The sequence below is a fragment of the Zonotrichia leucophrys genome, chromosome 9, assembly GCF_028769735.1.
Source record: "Zonotrichia leucophrys gambelii isolate GWCS_2022_RI chromosome 9, RI_Zleu_2.0, whole genome shotgun sequence".
NCBI lineage: Eukaryota > Metazoa > Chordata > Aves > Passeriformes > Passerellidae > Zonotrichia > Zonotrichia leucophrys.
The window spans coordinates 9,553,187-9,570,757 of record NC_088179.1 but is presented as its reverse complement, the minus strand read 5'-3'; the positions used below and the strand labels follow the sequence as shown (position 1 = coordinate 9,570,757).

At 39.9% G+C, this 17,571-nt stretch overlaps 1 long non-coding RNA gene across 6 annotated transcripts in view; it reads left to right on the top strand.

The window, feature by feature from the left end:
- The first annotated feature begins 524 nt into the window (after window positions 1-524).
- The window catches only part of LOC135451910 (uncharacterized), a 113,537-nt gene continuing 96,490 nt past the window's right edge, over window positions 525-17,571 (top strand). For 5 of the 6 annotated variants that reach the window (XR_010441474.1, XR_010441477.1, XR_010441475.1 and 2 more), the window contains exons 1-2: window positions 525-611; window positions 15,054-15,111. This is a non-coding gene — a long non-coding RNA (uncharacterized LOC135451910). The remainder of the gene's footprint in view (window positions 612-15,053; window positions 15,112-17,571) is intronic. The other variant, XR_010441473.1, reaches the window with a different exon arrangement.

The following is a 17,571-nucleotide window of genomic DNA, read 5'->3' as shown; positions in this document are numbered from 1 at the left end:
AAAAAAGAAATTGGCTATCAGGAAACACTTTGAGAAGGGATTTTGTGAAAGCCTCATGACCTGAACAGTTCCAAAGGACAGAAAATCTTGGGACCAACTCTCAATTGATGTGAGGTGCACTTTGTAACCAAACAGGTATTTTCCATCTCTCCACTTCTTTTTAACTGATTCTGTGTTCAGCATCAAATTCATGTGTCAGTGTCAGGCTTAAAACAATTCCTATGAAATTGGGCATGATTTCAATGCTGCTGGAAGAAAGAGGCAAAAAATGTTTTAAACCTGGGGGCCGTTGGAAGCTCTGAGGGGAGAGCTGAAGGTGGGCTCAGCCCATTTATCACACCTGTTTCTGAAGTCCCACTAACAGTTTGCAAAGGGCAGGACCTCAGAGCCTTGATTGCCCTGATGGGCCCCACCTGGGGCCCACCCGGGTTAAATCCTGAGAGCCTTGATTGTCCTGATGAGTCTCACCTGGGGCTCACCCTATTTAAACCCAGCGCAGAGCCTTTGTTCTCTTCACGTGGTCCCTCTGCAGTGCTTTGTCTGCTCCATCTCTTGGCTGGTTCCTGTTTCTGGGGCAGGAAACAACTTTTTTTGTGAAGAGACTGTTAGTGGTGAGTCAGCTTTTGTACTATTTTCATATCGTACTTTTAATTTGAGACTGTTTGTTTGTTTTTGTAATTTATCCTGTCAAATCGGTTCATGTCCATAGAGCAGAAGTGATATTTAGGCCAAATTGTCTGAGTGCTGAGGAAGAAAATGGGATACCTCACAGAGGAGAGAAAGAAACTTGTGTTATCTGCCAAGTTTCAGGCTCAGATGGGACTTAAAATGTCAGCCAACTGGGCCAAACCACAAACTGTGATAAACTCTGGCCTTCCATGGAGGTTGCTCTGTTTGGCTTAGTTTGGTATGAAATCACCTTGCAGTAGCTTGGAGTAAAGCTCCCATATCTTCTCCTTTTCTTCTGTGTAGTGCTTACTACACCTTAAGATTTGGATGTCTTTGTTTGATTGAACAATATGCAGAGTGAAAAATGGCCTTCTAAAGTGAATGTCCTTCCTTGTTCCTTCAAGAGCCTTTTCCCAGTCCTTAGTAGTTTTAGCAGCCATTTCTGTGACCTGTGTCACTGTTTGAAACCCACACAAGTTGTAAGGTTTGAAATAGTTCTGCTATAGTGCCTCAAGCTTCACCTGTGTTGTAATTTGGGGATTGAAAGCAGCTGTGAGAGCTGGTCAGGTGTGCTGCAACCAGGGGTCTGGAAGAGCTTGGCTCTGAGAGCTGCTGTGGAAAAAAACTGCTTTCAAAACTGTCCTGGAGCTTGGGCATTGCTTTACAAGGTAGCAGTTTCTCTTGTGTCAAATTACACTAAATGCACATTGTACTGTTGGTGACTGTGCTGTACATAAAGACACACTTTTCTAACAGCACTCGCAAAGGTGTTGAACCATTTGTTGGGATTTTGGATTGTTATTCACAGATACCATTGGTTAATTCAATAGCCTTTACAAGTTGTCAAAGTTAGTTTGAAGATTCTCAGGTTTCCATGAGATTTTCTGTCAGTAAAGGTACCAGAACCTGGTCCTTGGCCAATATTTTACAAGGATTAGAACAGTAAAAATTAAAGGAATCCTGTTAATCTGCCTAAACAGTTACTGCAGACATTTGAATTGTGGGGAATAGAGGTGGATTTGTTAGTTCTTTGTGAGAGAGAAATATTTGAAAAAAGGCAATTTTGCATTCTATGCAGCTTGTTGCAAGTCTTGATTATATAATACTTCTACAGTAGAGCAATAACAAAATCTTGATAGAATATACTTACAATTTCCAGTGGAGAACTTTACTGGCCACAGGAAGGTAAGAATGGCTATTATAACACATAGGAGGAAGATTGAGAAATGGAATAAATTAGTGAAAACATGGCCTGGTAATGCTTTTGGGAGAGGCAGCAGGTTAAGTGCATCATGCAAGGGGGCCACATGCAACTGCAAGCCCCAGGAAATTAATGGAGTCTTGCCAGGTCAAGACCCACCTTGTACAAATGCATTTCAAGTCTTTGAACACACAAGGTTTTTTTCTGCCATCTTAACTATTTCTTCTATTAGTATCAGCATAACTGGAATTCCTCATAGTATTTGTTCAGTGCTCATTTCATCCTATAATAAAAGGATCTGTCTTTCTTAAGATAAGCCTATTTTTCCACCCCAAAGAGAAAAGCAAGAATGCTTGACAGCTCCTTTCTTTCTTTCCTCTACTCACTATGCAGCAAATAATCAATCTTGGCTGAATGACATTTTAGAGAAATTACAGTCGTAAATGTGTCAGTACTTAAGAAAAGTGTAAAATGCCCCTTGCATTTGCATGGGTGGGAAATCAGAATTTAGCTAAATATACATGTGGCTGAAGAAAGCATAGAAATAAAAAGGATCTTGTAACAAGAAAATTACAGGGCAGCTTTTTGAACAAAATTGCATGAATGGTCACCACTATGAAGATTTCAATGGGTGGCTCCCAAATAAATCCTTGAGAAGCGTGAGGGTGCCTAATTCTAGTGGTGCTGAGTGTCCTTGGCATCAGACCCTTTCTTAGAAAAGGTTCTTCTTGTGCTCTCTTTGCTGCTACAAGATGAGACATCACATGCCAAATGTAATTCCTCTTTTGTGGGCTGGTCTGCAACTGTGTCTCTTCCTTTCTCCCAGGTTTTTGGTACAATGTATTTACCATTATTTCAATAATAATGTAATAACATGTATCGATCCTTTAAACACATTCAGTTTAAGCTTTTTCCCAGTGGCACCTCGGCAGCTTTGCAAACAGTGATCAATCAATAACCTTCACAAAGCCCTCTGCATCCCTCTCTTAGTTACACAGTTAGAGAACTGAAGGATAAGGGTGTTGAAAGACTTGGCCAAGGTCACACAAGGAGTTGGTAGCTGACTTTTTACATCTCAGACTCCTATTTCAGACTTCAGACCACACGTCCTGCACATAAGCATGTTTATATTTTGGACAGGGTATAGGGAACAGTCTTGCCACAGTGACTTGCCAGGTCAGTGACTATTCCTTTACAAATTCTAAGCTTTCCAAAGCCAAATGTCCGAAAAGGAAAAATATGAGGGATGCTTCAGGAGTGAGAAAACTGATGTTGCAAAGATGTAGATTTCTCACCAAGGGAAACCACTGAAGTGTTCCAACATAATTTGGTTTGCCACCAACTAACAGGCTGGTGATGGTGACACTGTCTTGCAGTCAGCCTGTGTGAGGTGTTGGTAATGTTGCTACAACACATATTCATTATAACCTACAGTTACCCACAGTTTACTCTGTTTATGCAACCATTTAGTGGTTATTCATTAAAAATAAAATTTATGTATGGTTATTGGATGTGTATTTTGGCAGGGAAGTGACCTTGGCAGAAACCTGTCTGGATCGACACTCAGCTAGCAGTCACTGTTTATGTTGTCATATAAAACCTTGTTAAATAATATTTTGTTTCTATCTTCAATTGCTGTTATATAAGACCAGTAATGAAAGTCTCCCAAAGGATTGGTAAATGGAGTGAGTTTTTCTGTGCATTTTCTCGATAAAATAAAGAGCTAAGCCAATGAGTGTCAACATTATTGCCTAGTTGAAGTGCTTGCTATAAACTCTGATAGTAAATTGTTTACTTTTAGATTTTTGCAGGTTTAAAAGGGCTCTACATTTAAATACAATTTGAATGGCTCTTGGAGAACTAAGGATAATTCATGCTCAGAAAGCATTTAACTTTCATTTCAGTGAGACTACTCACATGCTTAGAGTTAAGTGGTTGGTTGAATTGTTTAATGCTCAGAAAAGACACTAAAAATAAAGCCAGAGAATCTGTGGCTTTCAGTGCCAAAACTGATTTCAGCTGTGATATTTTAAAAAGACACCTTAATGTCAATGTGCAATGTCATTGTGTTTTACTAATTTTCATTTACTTGATGTCATTTCAATATAGCTTCAATTTCACCATATTTTTCCCTGGCTTTTGTGATTTATTTTTGGCCCTTTAAAACAAAACCTATGCATGAAAATCAGTGGATGGAAAGGTGCTATAAAGCTAAGAAAGAATGTTGATTCCTGCATGGATTATATTTAAATATATTGGTACAAGTTATTGGCAGCTTGAGGATAGAGGAAGGCTAATTGTGATGTCAGTTCATCTTCATCAACATTATCCAGAGTAACTAGGGCTAAGGGCAGAGACATGTTACATGGACAGAAAGAAATGGTTTGTCAGCTTATGGACAGCTGAAATTAGGGGTGGTGCAGAGACAACCTGTTCTTCGTTGGCTGTGATCACAGGACAGGGGGAGGAGAGCTGCAGCCATGTGGCTGCAAGGCCCTTCTGGGGAGCACCTACAAAGCTTCCTCTTGTACCGAAGGGTTTGCACAGTTGATAAGGTGAAGAACAGGCAAGAAGGGGTCCCTACCACTACTAGCTACACTGACAAATGAGGGTAAATTCTATCCTTAGATATTTTCCCAAACCAGGGGATATCTCCCTTGTGGCACACCTGAGGCTCTCTTTCTTCATTCAGATAAATAAGTAGTTTGTTTCTTGAGTCAGGAAAATCTGCCATAGAGCTTTGGTTGGCGGGAGAATGGATGATGAACCTGCCCTTGACTTCCAGAACAAAAGGAGTGCAGTCCCTAGTTGTCAGGGGAAAGCAAATAAATCAAGAGAAACCTCAGGTTCTTACTTTGGGGTAAAAACAAACCAAGAAGCGTCTTTGCTCTGGGCTGCCTGTGGTAGGCACCTTTTGGAAAAGTCAAACTTTACCCACACTTACCACATGGCAAGAATTATTTTCCCTATGTCCACAGGGATATCTGTCTGTCAGGTGGGAAGTGGCTACATGGTGACTTCTGAATTGTGACCAGCGCTGTTGTGTGTGCCTCAGATCAGTGTAGACTATGGCCCTTTCTGATTGATTGGTGTTAGGAGACCAGGGCAGATTCAGTTTCTCCCTCCTGGGGGGGTCAAAAATAGAAAAGGAGGAATGCAAAACTGTTTTAATGATGTTTCTTTTGAGAGAGTCTTTATGACTGGCTTTTGCAGGACTCTCTGAATTGTTTAGATTATAGCCCTTACCTACCTGAAGGGGCTAGTAACAACAGTTTCCATGATTATTTGCTCAATCCCCTGTCTTTGAGCTGAGATCTTCTTTCTCACTGTTGAATTGTGCCCATATGGTGAACAGAACAGTTTATGTAGTCCTAACAGAAATTCAAAAATGACTTTTGCCTCCTGGCCCCTCAGCACTCCCCAAGGTGTTCTGCCTCAGAGTCCTTGCTCAAGGCTCTCCCTGGCACTGTGGCAGGAGGGTCTGGCTGCCTGGCCTCAAGCTGTTGTAGCCCCTGGCTGTGTGTGTGCTGAAAGGCAGCACTGTTCAGTGTGGCATTTCATCTTCCCACAGTGGCAGCACATCTACCTCACCCCATCTTTTCTCTTTGCAAGGGAGAGGCATCTTTGTCCCTCAAAGCAACTGTACTGGGAGGTGTTTCTGAGTGGTTCAGTGTGTGAGAAGGACTCCAGATCACTTCTGTTGCTTTCCCTATCACAGCATTTTTGTGAGAATCCATCATCTTTCCAATGACGCTGTAAGAATCTCTTGGAAAAATCTTGCAGCATTGTAATGCAAAGGAATCATCAATATAGGTAAAGGATATAATGCAGTGAAGAGAAAGTCTTTAGTTTGATAACTTTGAGAGCTGGAATTTGAAGCCTTTCAGAAAGCTCTTACAAAATTTCTATTGCTTTTGTATTTATAGCTGGTTATTTTGTTATGTGTTTTCTCTGTACCTCATGTAATGTTGTACAGGATGTTTCTTATATTTAAGGAGAGAACTATATGCCATGCTAGGAGTAGAATGGTGAAAGGCCTTTATCCACAGGCCATCAGGAGCCATCAAATGAGCACTGCTCTTCACAGCAAACCAAGGCATGCAGTTAGGAGCTAGAGTCCAGAGCCACACTTTTCATTTGTTCAGCTTCAAGGGATCCCAAAGATCTACTAAATACTGGGGGGGGAGGAATGTATAACAATAAAGGGGTCACTTCATATGACTAGATACATTGTTTCTACTGCACAAGCATGGCTCTATTTGTGGTATCTGGATGTTTATCTACCAGAGCCTAAACATGCACTTCTCCCACCCTTTCATTTTTTTTTTCTCTACTGTAGAACAACTTAGGAGCTGAGTAAGCTGTATCCTGGAAAAACACATTGCAGGAAATGGTATTTACCCTTTGATCTTTAGATCCTTCCTCTGCTGTGATATACAGTAACTTGTTTTGTCTTTGCTCAGGGAACAGGCTTTCTCCATTTAGATTTATGGCAATGGCTCATTGCTGTTAGAGGAGGCTTTATTGCCTTTCATAAAATAAGGGAAGAAAGGCTGTGTTTTCCACTTATTTTACAACTTTCCATACTGTCTGGAGACCAAGGAATTTTGAATTATATATTTGTTTGATTGCAAGGTATTCATTGCACTGGATTGGCTGCTACTGTTCTGACTTTGAAGTGTCACTCCATGCACAGCCCCATTGAACTCAAAAGAAGCCTTTGTAGAGTAACTTGGCTAAATCAAAGTAAGGGTTTGCAGCACTTATCCCAGAATAGAGTATTTTATATACCCAGTTAAATGCTTGGAGAGCAATGTAGTATCCATTGAGGCTGCATATTCACCTCCACGTGAATATGAATTCTGAATACTGAATTCTTTGTATTGACATAGCCGGGGATGCTATTCAGTATCAGCAAGGGAATCAGAATCTAGACTGCATCTATTATTGCATAATGATAAAGGAGAAAAGCTGGAACCAGTGTGGGGAGTTGATACATACCTCTAGCACGTGCTTGAAGCCTTTCTATTGAACTGTAAGAGAGGACCACTTCCCATTTGTCTCTGTACATTTCACTGAACCTTCTGGGATGCTGCCAGGGTAGGATTTGCTTTCTCTGCCTTTGCTCTGTGTTTAACTCCACCTGCCTTTTGTTATGTTGGAGGCTTGCACTGATTGAGTTACAGCCTCAGTCTCCTCCTGGCAGGGTCCAAATTCTATTCCAAACTGCCTCTGTTGCCTTGGAAATGCCAAATCAGTATGCTGAGGTACTTGATTGTAGGCAGTGGCCTTATGGACACCAAAGCTGTCTCTGTAATGTCTATCTGATGGGTTAGTGCTCAAAACACCTCCCAGCCACTCAGGGGACAAGGAGCTTCAACAGTAAAGGGGGAATTGGTAGGGCAAGCATAATTTACTTTCAACCCTTACCAACAACTTAAAATTAACACAAAAGTGAAATTCCAGGGTGTAAATTTGCAGAAGGAGAAATAAAAAAAAAATTGACTCAAGTTTGTGGTAAAGTTCTATAACTTCCATTGGCATACAGTTATAAGGCTTTGTATTTGCTATATTTAAGGACTTTTAGACACTTTTACCATTGTAGTGTTTTTGGAATATAAGGGATATAATAACGAAGGGAGCACTGACAAGATGCAGAGGTAAATTCCCCCCCCCGCCCAAATTGACTGTTATAAAAGCTGTAGGCAAGCATATGTTTGAGAATTTTACTGGTTTACTATTTTATAATGCTACTTAAAAATACAATGGATAAAATTTTATTTCTGATCCAGAATTACATTCATATGTAAATATAACTGTTGTACAGAAAAGAAGTAGCAAATCAGTAAAAATGTCTCTTTACATAAATTTTCCATGTTTTGATTGCTTTATGTGCTAGCCCTGATGATCTTTAATCTCCAAGATCTACAGTCGTGCAACTGCTTTCTTTTTTAATAACTTACACTTGAATTTTTCTAAGGAAAAGAGGCTCTTTATACAGCTGTATGTTTTCATGAGGAATTAATGACTTGATAAACATTAGACTGCTATTGTTTATTCAAATGCAGTCAGCTCCCTGAAAAGAAGGCCAGGTCGCACAGTGTGTGCATGATTTAGTGCAAGAAAGGGAAAATATGTTTTTTAGAGCAAAACAAAGAGTAGGATCCACAGCATAAACACCAGTAATTTCATACATGGAAAAATTCTCCTCTCTTAGAGAAATCCCTGCTCCTCAATCACAGTTTTCTTTAGGCAAAGAACCAAGTCCAAGTAGTTGAGTCAAGCCTTTTTGTAGCTGTTCATGGGTCTCTAATCAAGGAACTAATTATGTCTATTAAAAGATAATGAAATATAAAGGCTAATAGAAATGGTCATGCCTTGGCTACTGAACTCACTTTTGTTTTAAAGATTATGCCTGATAGTCACCATTTATTTTGTGTGGGGATCTTGAGAAGGCAAGGAAGAAGAGTTTTAGCCATGAGGCAGTAAAGCACTTAATGTGCAAAAATTTTGTTGATTGCCTGTGAAGGACAGATAATAGAGGTATTTTTTTTTTCCTAAGAGTTTAGGAGTTGATTCTGAAATTGACATTTTCAGGAATGTCTTTATGAGGAGTCATGATAGAAACAAAATGACAGCCAAGGATTGCAAATATATTCCTTGGGGTTGTTTGTGAAAACCTCCACCAGAGCCCCAGTTTTTGGTATAGGTTTTATTTATGTGGGCTGCTGTTTGGGGACATTGTGTGCAGTATTCTGTGCCCTGCAAATTACTACTTCTTTCCAAGTTTCAAGTGTTGCTGTTTCAGTTCTAAATGCCTAAGCCTTTGGGTAACACACATGTGCATTTTAGCATTTTGCACCCAGTAGTGAACAGACACCTGGGAGAGGGCTGACTCCAGGCTGCTGGGGATTGCATGAGGTGTATTGCCCCAGGAATGCAATTTTGTCTAAGGGTCAAAACTTGTCAGTTCTTTGTGGAACTAGGAAAGAGCTGCTGTCTGGGGGACAATGGGGATGTAGGGGAAATATGGAGCCTTTGGGTTCCCTCAGCCTGGTTTACTGCTGCAAAATCTCCCAGGGGAGCAGCAGGAAGATGAAGATAGAAGCAGGCACAGAGCAATAATGTCAGCAGCCTTTTTTCTTCTTATCACACAGGGATGTTTTCTGTTGCTATTGTGACTTTGCCAGCCCCAGGAAGCCACTGTCTGCTTTGTGGCTACAGCTGACCATAGCTGGTGTCAGGAGATGCTGCCATGTCAGTCTGGGATTTACAGTTTTTGGAAAGCCAGAACTGGGGTTATCCCAGAATGGGATGGGTTGGAAGGGACCATAGCAGGTCACCTGGTCCAACTGCCCTGCTCAGGCAGGGTTATCCTTGAGCCCACAGCACAGGATTTCATCCAGACAGTTCTGTAATATGTCCAGTGAGGGACACTCTACACCCTGTTCCAGCCCTTGGGCCTCTGTTCCTCTTTGTGCGAGCATTGCAATTGTAATTATCCTATAATGAGCTGAGTTACTAAATGAGTCTAGCATCAGTTATTGTAGAAATTAATGGACCTAACTGGAGTGGATAATTCTGTCGTGGATTATGGAAATGGAATAGGTTGGTCTGCACTCTTGTAACAGCAGAAGTATTTTAACTTTGACCTGGAACAGATTGTCAGTTGACTCTAAAATGTAACACAAAGCTCACACCAACTGAAAGTTGGCTGATGACTTCAGTGGTCAGTGGGTCTTGCCAAAGACATCCATATCTTTTTCTTTCACTGGTGCCAAAGACAGTTTCCATTGTGTTGGAGAAAGCCAGAGTAGTCCTCCAGCATGAATAATGCTTTAGCAATAGGGACATTAATTTGGTCATGCTTTTTTTTGGCTGTGTGAGAGTAAAACTTCTTTTCAGACAATTCCAGTTATTGTTGTCATCATCTTCTGCTTTGAAAATAAGCAACATATGAAACACCTTGAAGCATCAAATAGACATAGAAATGATGTTTCCCAAGAAAGCTGCCTGAAGTTTTAGTTATGGATGTGACTGAGGAGCAGTATGGTTGAAAAGTCAAAATTTTGAGAGGGTAGTGGTCCCAAGGCATGTGATTTATTTATTTTTTATCATAGTCATGGTTGGCAGTGTTGATAACTGGCATAGATCTATGTTCTTTTATGGAATTTTTTATGTTGAAGTGCAGGGTCAAGCACCATACAATGATGCAGAATGTTAAACTTTTGACTAATCTGAATACTAATGAATATGTTAATGGGTAGGAACTGATGTGAAGGAATATACAGTTTTATATGTGGCCATGGCCGTTTTGATTTAAAAGATCAAAGAGTAGAGTAGCTTGCACTAGACAGTTACAGGGCAATTGTTGTGTGTTTTCTGCTTGTCATATTGAATTACATGTAGTGTTTTATAGAGTAGTCCCTGTTTAGGCCTCCTAACCCAGAATAATATTTTGCTGAAATTAAATATTCTGTGGTAGATGTATGTCTAACAATAAATAATCACCGACAGCCTGAAGTATTTACTGAGGTATAGCTGTGAAATGTCAACAAGATGTTGTAAGTGCACTTGCCAGAAATTATGTATGAGAAGTGTCTAAAATCCTGGCTTTGAAGATGGGTTCTAAATTACAAAAAAGCCCTACCTCTCATGTCTTTTGTTTTCTATGTGCTTTTTACATTTTCTCGCATATGCTCCATAAATAATGAAGTTTGAGGCTGTGCTTCCATTGTATCAAAGCTGGACACCTAAAATGCTTCCTACTGACCCGTGTTTCTTAAACTCAGCATATTTATGGCTGGATTCCACCAATTTTAGTTGAGGTGCCAGAAAATGTCCAGTCACAGCAGGACTGAGTTTAGCATTGGCAAATTTTCCTGGCCTCCTGGCCATTCATTAATTTACTCTGGGCATGAACTCTGTGCTAAAGCTTACACTGATGAATTTCTGCAGGTCTCCTTGATCATGCACGGTAAAATATTGCTATGATAGCCTGCACTACAATGATGCCATTGTAAGGACTTAAACATCAGAATAATTATACAGTTGCAGACTAAAGGTTCACCTTGCCTACTTATTGTCTGCAGCAGTGACCAGAAATGGATGGCTAAAGAGTTTACAATTAGGCAGGTACATGGGAATACTTTGCCCAAACACTCTTGATAGCTTTTCAATAGCTTGCAGCTCAGAGACAGTCAAAGTGAGATGGCTCCTACTATTTAATTACCTTTTGGAGTTTCTCTTTCATTTAGTTGTACAGTCTCTTCTCAAATTTACGTAAAGTTAGGAATCTGCTGCATCCTTTGTCAGGGTACTCAAATTTTGGGTCCTCATGAGTCTAACACATGACTAATGTTTCTTTAGATGGAAAAAACTGGGTATGGAGTCAATTAATGCTTAGTATTGCTTTGAATGTTTTTGGTCTCATCAACTATGATTTTTTGCATGTTAATTATAGCTGTGATCAATTAATGATGTTCAAATGCATTTGATACATTTTTAAATGTGTTTTTTTTCTTCCTGTTCAACTGCATCCTATTGGCCAATGGCAGCACTGGAAAGCAATGAAAATAAGTAGAAGACAAATGCAATTTAATTTCCCTAGTTGTTATTTAGTCTCTTGATAGACTGTGGCCAGAGTGTTTTCACTTTTCTGTTTAGGAGGGAAATTATGGCTAATATTTTAAATGACAATTAAAAAAAAAGTGAAAAATTTGTAATTGCTGAATGAAAGTATCTGAAATTCTGTCTGATAGTTGGAATGATGTAATGGGAGAGTGGAGAGTTTGTGCCTAAGCATAGCTCAAAAAAGCTTGAGCAAGCTCAATTTTTTTTGTTGTTTCACATCTGAAAGTGAGACTGTTATTCTGGTTGTAAATCATGGGAGAAAGCCAAGAAACCTATTGCTGCTGTCAAAACCAATTGTGTGTGTTATTGTGGCCACTGTATTGGCAAAGTAAATATATTTACACATATAATGGGGAATATGATTGTGAGTCAGCATCAGGAGAACTATGTCAAGAATTTTTCAGCACTACTTTTTATTCAGTGCTTTTATGTTGGTATTTGTGGCAGTTTCTCATTAGTCTGGCTCCACTTTTTTAGCATGCCTACCAGTATGATTATAGCTGCAATCAGTGTGAAAAGTATTCAATAATCAAATAACATTCTGTGCTTCTGATGAAAAAAGTTGTGATCAAAATATTCACAGGCCAGTTTCTTTTTTGCATTCACAGGGTTTATTCCTGACTATATTCCTCAAAGTTGTTGAGGAATCAGAGCACAGAATTCCACCTGCACACAAGAAACTGTACTGAAGAGTAATCCCTTTTATAACTTTGCAGATATGATGAAAGGAGATGGGTTGTGTCCCACATCAATCTTTTTCATTTTTAATTCCAGAATGAATGTATACCTGGAAAAACAATTAAAATAAAAGAATGTTCCCTAGGTTTTATGTTGCAACAATTACTCATATGTGGCTAAGTATTGGATCATGAAATCATAGAATGGTTTGTGTCAGAAGGAACCTTAAAGCCCATATGGCTTCAATCCCCCTGCCATGGGACATTTCAGAAGGACAGGTTGCTCAAAGCCCCATCCAACCCACCCTTGGATATGTATCAATAGTGAGGTGGTATTAAAGGATTTCTGATATCTATTTATAGATTTCTCACTCCAGATATGTTTTCTATGAGCAATTAATCCGTCACTATTTTGAGATTCTTCTAGAACTCTAATAATATTTCTAGATAGCTCAAAATTACTGCTCTGATGGGATGGTCTGGGTTATTTTTCTGCTACTGGGTGCCTTTTTTATCCTGTTCCCTGATGAGTTGCTTGATGTTGAGCTGCGTAGAAGAGTTACAGCAAATTTTGGGATGCAAAGTGTAGTGAAATAGAAGATACTTTTGCAGTGATTCCATGATGTGTTTGTCTGTGTGCCCAAAGCTTGGCTGGCTCTGTGGGCTTCAGCTATCAACTCCATGAGAAGTGAAAGCTGGGGGAGAAACAGAAATCATAAAAAATGTTGTATGGTGGGTGAAGAGCAATGTGTAACTGGCTTATCTGTCATATCACAGTGCTGAATGTTTTGAATGTCATCTGAATTAGTCTTGTGGAGTGCTGAACATTATGAAATATGAAGGTATTTTCTTCTGTGATCGGAAGTACAAAGGTCATCTTGAGTGCACATCAACTTGAATGTGTAGAGAGTGGCATAACATGAGCTAAGCACTTAAATATGCAAATTGCTAAGATGAGCTCAGTTTGATGTGCTGTTTTCCAGGTGCAGCTCAGGTTGACAGGCTGTCTCCTTGGGTGGGTGTGAGATCGTGTTTGAGATTTTCCACTTTATTCCCTTTGGCTTGGGAAAGGGCAAGGAACATCAATAAAGGGGCCACAGACACCTGAAGTCTGATTAAGGAAGGATTTTTCTAGTACCAGCAGTGTGAAATGCCTGTTTAAACATTCATAGGACAGCTTCATAGCAGACATTGGAGCATTCACCTGAAAGATGTAGATTCAAATCTATTCAGGCAGTAGAGGCTGTTCCACAGATGGGTTCAAGACTCCGACTAATGTGCAACCTCATGAGAAAGATGGGGGAAGTAACAATATCATGGCAATATGGCTGGTATTTCCAAAAACTTGCTGAAACATAAATTCTCAAAAGTCTGTCCCTATATATATATAGATGGTATCTCTAAGAATAATTTCTATTTTACTTGAATATTGAATTTAGTTTGCAATACTTAAAAACCCTACTAAGTAATGTAGAAAAATAAAATCTTTTAAAAAAAAATTTAAAATCACCACCATTCTCTTTCCTCTATGTGTCAAAGGAGGTCTCTGTTTGAAAGGTGAATATCAGTCAGGGAGCAGAACAAATATTAGATTCCTTTGCTTTGTTTTTGCGTGTTTGGAAGGAATTGCCTTCCAAACTGCAGCATTATAAACATGACTGTTCCTCAGGGATTCAGTATAATACAGAATATATATAAACAGGTAATGCATAACATACTGTGCATGGGCTGGTTTTGCACTTGGGGACTTCAGGCTTTGCTAAATGATGGAAGGTGCCCAGACTGCTGTGGTATTCACACAAGGTTCTTTTCCAAATTGGCTACTTCACTAGACTGGTAGACAGAGACTAGCAAGGATTTTTTTTTAATAGAGTAAGAACATCTATAATTGAAACTTCTCTCCCATCCCTATACAGCCACTATGTCATAGTAGCCTCCATGGAAGTCATTAAAAAAAGAAATTGTACATTCAAATGTTGTTTAGTAAAATCTTTGTTGGCTCAGAGACATGGTGCCAAAACAGTTGCTGCAGATGTATTAGGTGACTGAAGCTGTGGTTCATTTACAGTATTATGTCCTTTCACTTCTGTGTGGCCTTGGAAATGAGCCCACTCCATTTTGAGGGGTGCCCTTGGTAAATTCTTCACTTATTCTCTTTCTACATATTTACTCAGATCTATTATGAGAGAGAATTGAAAGTAATGTAGACATTTAAGAGATGAAACATAACATGGAATTTACTGATTAGGCCCCTGTAATTACAGTTTATGCAGCAAGAAGCACTCCCAGGAGATTCCTGCAGATAAGCAGCAGGAACGATGGTGCCTTTCTACTGCATTGCTGAAATGTGGCTTTCCCCAGATGCTCCTAGGTTTCAGATAAAGAATCTGGAGGCTGCTTATACCACTTGCACTGGCTGCTGCAGGGCAGCTCCAAGGGACTCCCATCATCTGTCCTGTCTGTTAGCAACTCTTTCCATCACTGCAGCTCCCAAAGCTCTGTTCCTTAGGCAGGGGCCCTGCTCTCGTGGTGAGCAGCAGTTTGGCATTTCCCAAGGGACTGTTTGGTCCCATGACTTTACATGTGATTGGTCATGGTTTTTAGCACTTGGACATAAGAATGACTCAGGTAATTTAAAACAGGTGAATCAATGCCCATGTGCAGGGCAGCCAATGTACAACTTAACAGAAAATTACTGAGTTCATTACTCTGAAGTGTAATCTCACTAAGTGTGCCAATCTCACCTGGGGAAAATGTCTTGAGTCAGTTTTCTCTGCCTTTATTACAAACCCTGAACATTGTGTAAAATTGGAGGGTGAAATGAAATCAGAAATCAGAAATGAAATCCTATTTCTTTGTGTTAATTTTTCCAGTGGTACATCAGCTGTGAAAGCAATGAGGACTTACACTGTAACAGAGACCTGCCTGCCAGTGAGTAGGGGCTTCTCTGCTTAACCTCCTCACAGGGAGGAAGAGAGGGGGGACAATGGAAAATCCAAAGTCATTATACTTTCACATAGGTCTTGATTAATTTATAAAATTTCCACAATTAATTTTTTGCTGTTAGGTTATCTGTTGTTGTGATAAATCATTTTGCTGCTTACTCTGGGCTAAGGGTGCTAAGGATCCAAAAGTGGAAAATGCAAGAGTATTCCAGAATCTTTTTTGCTTGCGCTTAATCTCTAAGTTTGATCTTCCTGACAAAATTGTGACATTTGAGATATAAAAAGAGTAATTTTGTTTGGGGGTATTATCAGATTCCTGTTCATCTTTCCCTGTATAATAATTCTCTCCAAGGATCCTTTTCCCCATCATATTTTCAGACTTTAATTTGACAGAGACAGGCAACTCTAGTGCTACCCTGTCCATATTACGGCTGCTAGCTAAATCTTCCCTTCCCCCCCCCCCCCCTTGCCTAATGAACATTTTTTGTATTCTGCCGTCACAAAATCAATTACACTTAGCTGTTGCTTTGCAGGAAAAAATTTAATTTGTGAACTGATCTTCCACTGAACCAAAGGGAAAACAGCTGGGCTTATTTCATTTGAAATGACCTGCATATTGAGGGTAGTGGGCTGTAGCTTTTCACCTGTAAGTGCTGTTTGGCTTGCAGAAGCTGGAAGCCTTGTCCAAAATCAGTGCTCATGCAGCAGTAATTAGATCATCCAGCTGTTCTGTAGCTGTGATTTCCCCCCTCCTTCCAGGAAATTGGAAATTCATGTTGAAGGCTTGTGTTTGCAAGCTTGGGTCTTTAACTGAAGTGGTTGAAGTGTATTTAGTTACTGGTATGACCAGTGCAGTGTTTTGTTCTAATTTTTTCCTATTAGAGAAACTCAGTTTATTTAGCTGTGTGTTTGTGTTAGGCCTTGAAGCTGGAGTAGGACTTCAGTAACAGTGTTACTTCCTTTGTTCCTGATGTTTCCAGCAGCTTTTCTGATGAGGAAGAAAAGTATTGGAATACAGAACCTTTGTGCTGCTGCTAATGCCTCTCTCTGCCCTGGTGTTATTTGTGGAAAGTAAGAATAAAAACCCCTCTGAGCATGCCTAGCATGTTCAGCCTCTGTTAAGAAGGAGTTTTCAGTTATCTGAAAGGAAAGATGAATTAGGCTATAAAGGAAGTTTCCAGTAATGTAGATGTTAAATATAACCTCTGTCTTTATGAACATCCTCTGTCCATTGAATTAAGCTAGATCCATTCCTGTGAACAGCCTGGATGTGGATCTGGTTGTGAGGAGCATGGCAGATGAAGCAAAGCTGCTGGGACAGGTGCCTGAGGTGTAATGTGTGAGGAAGCATATGCTGCTTCTGACATGGATCTGTTCTCACCTCCTCACCTGTCTGGGTTCCCTGTGTGTGGTAATGGAGTGGAGTCAATGAAAGTTTCATTATTTGTGTCTTAGTTGAAAAAGTGGAGATTTGTTTCTACAGTTGGTGAGGGGACCTTGCTTGCAACACTGCTTCACTGGAAATGAGGGTTTTCTTTGTGAGGAATCCATTCTTCTGGAATCAGACAAATGGAAAGGAAAGTCTGGCTGTTCACAGCTTATTTTAGTTGAACTTTACTGCATAACCATGCTGCGAACAAAAGTAGAAATTGTGAACTAATTTTGGACGTCATTTTTTTTTTCTTGAGGAGTATAGACAGACTTGAGGGTTGTCATTCAGTGCATAGATACGTGGCATTTCAGCTGTAGTGCAGTCCTGTCTAGATCCAGATGCTCTTTTCTGTTCTATTTTTTTTTGTGTAGTTTTATGCCAGGTGTTTCTCTTCTGATATTAGTGTGATATCAGGTTGGACCAGCACTTCCCTGGTTCTATTCTGTGTTTTTAAGTACAATAATTTGCCCTTGAAAAACGCAATTTTTAAACATCTCATGCTCAAACAGCATTCTGCCTAAGATGATTGCTGTAAAGTAACATCTGCAGCATTTCCACTACTGCAGTGTCTGGGACACCAGCAGGCATGTATTGTACAACTTCAGACCACCGTACATTTTGGGTTAATTTAAGAGTCTCAGTGTGTTAATGTATTTCTGTAAGGAGAGGATAAAAATGCCTCTGAATTGCTTTTGAGTCACTTAGTCTGTGTCACTAGAAAAGGATTTCCCTCCTCTGTTTATTGTCACTCAGTTGCTGCGTTGGGAGCCTTAGCTCAGTGTACAGCACCTCCCTAGAGACCTTCAGAGGTGGTCAAATGTGGAGTTGTGGTGAGTGGGGGTCATTGACCAGAGCAGACTGAATTGGAAAGCCTATCAAAGGATCATTGAGAGGGAGTGTGGTGTCTGTGCTAGGAAACCTGTTAGGACTAGAAAAAAGGGATTTTTCTGCTCGGAAATGCAACATTTGTCAAGTATTTGAAAGATAAGGATATTTGTAGTGGATGAGCAACTA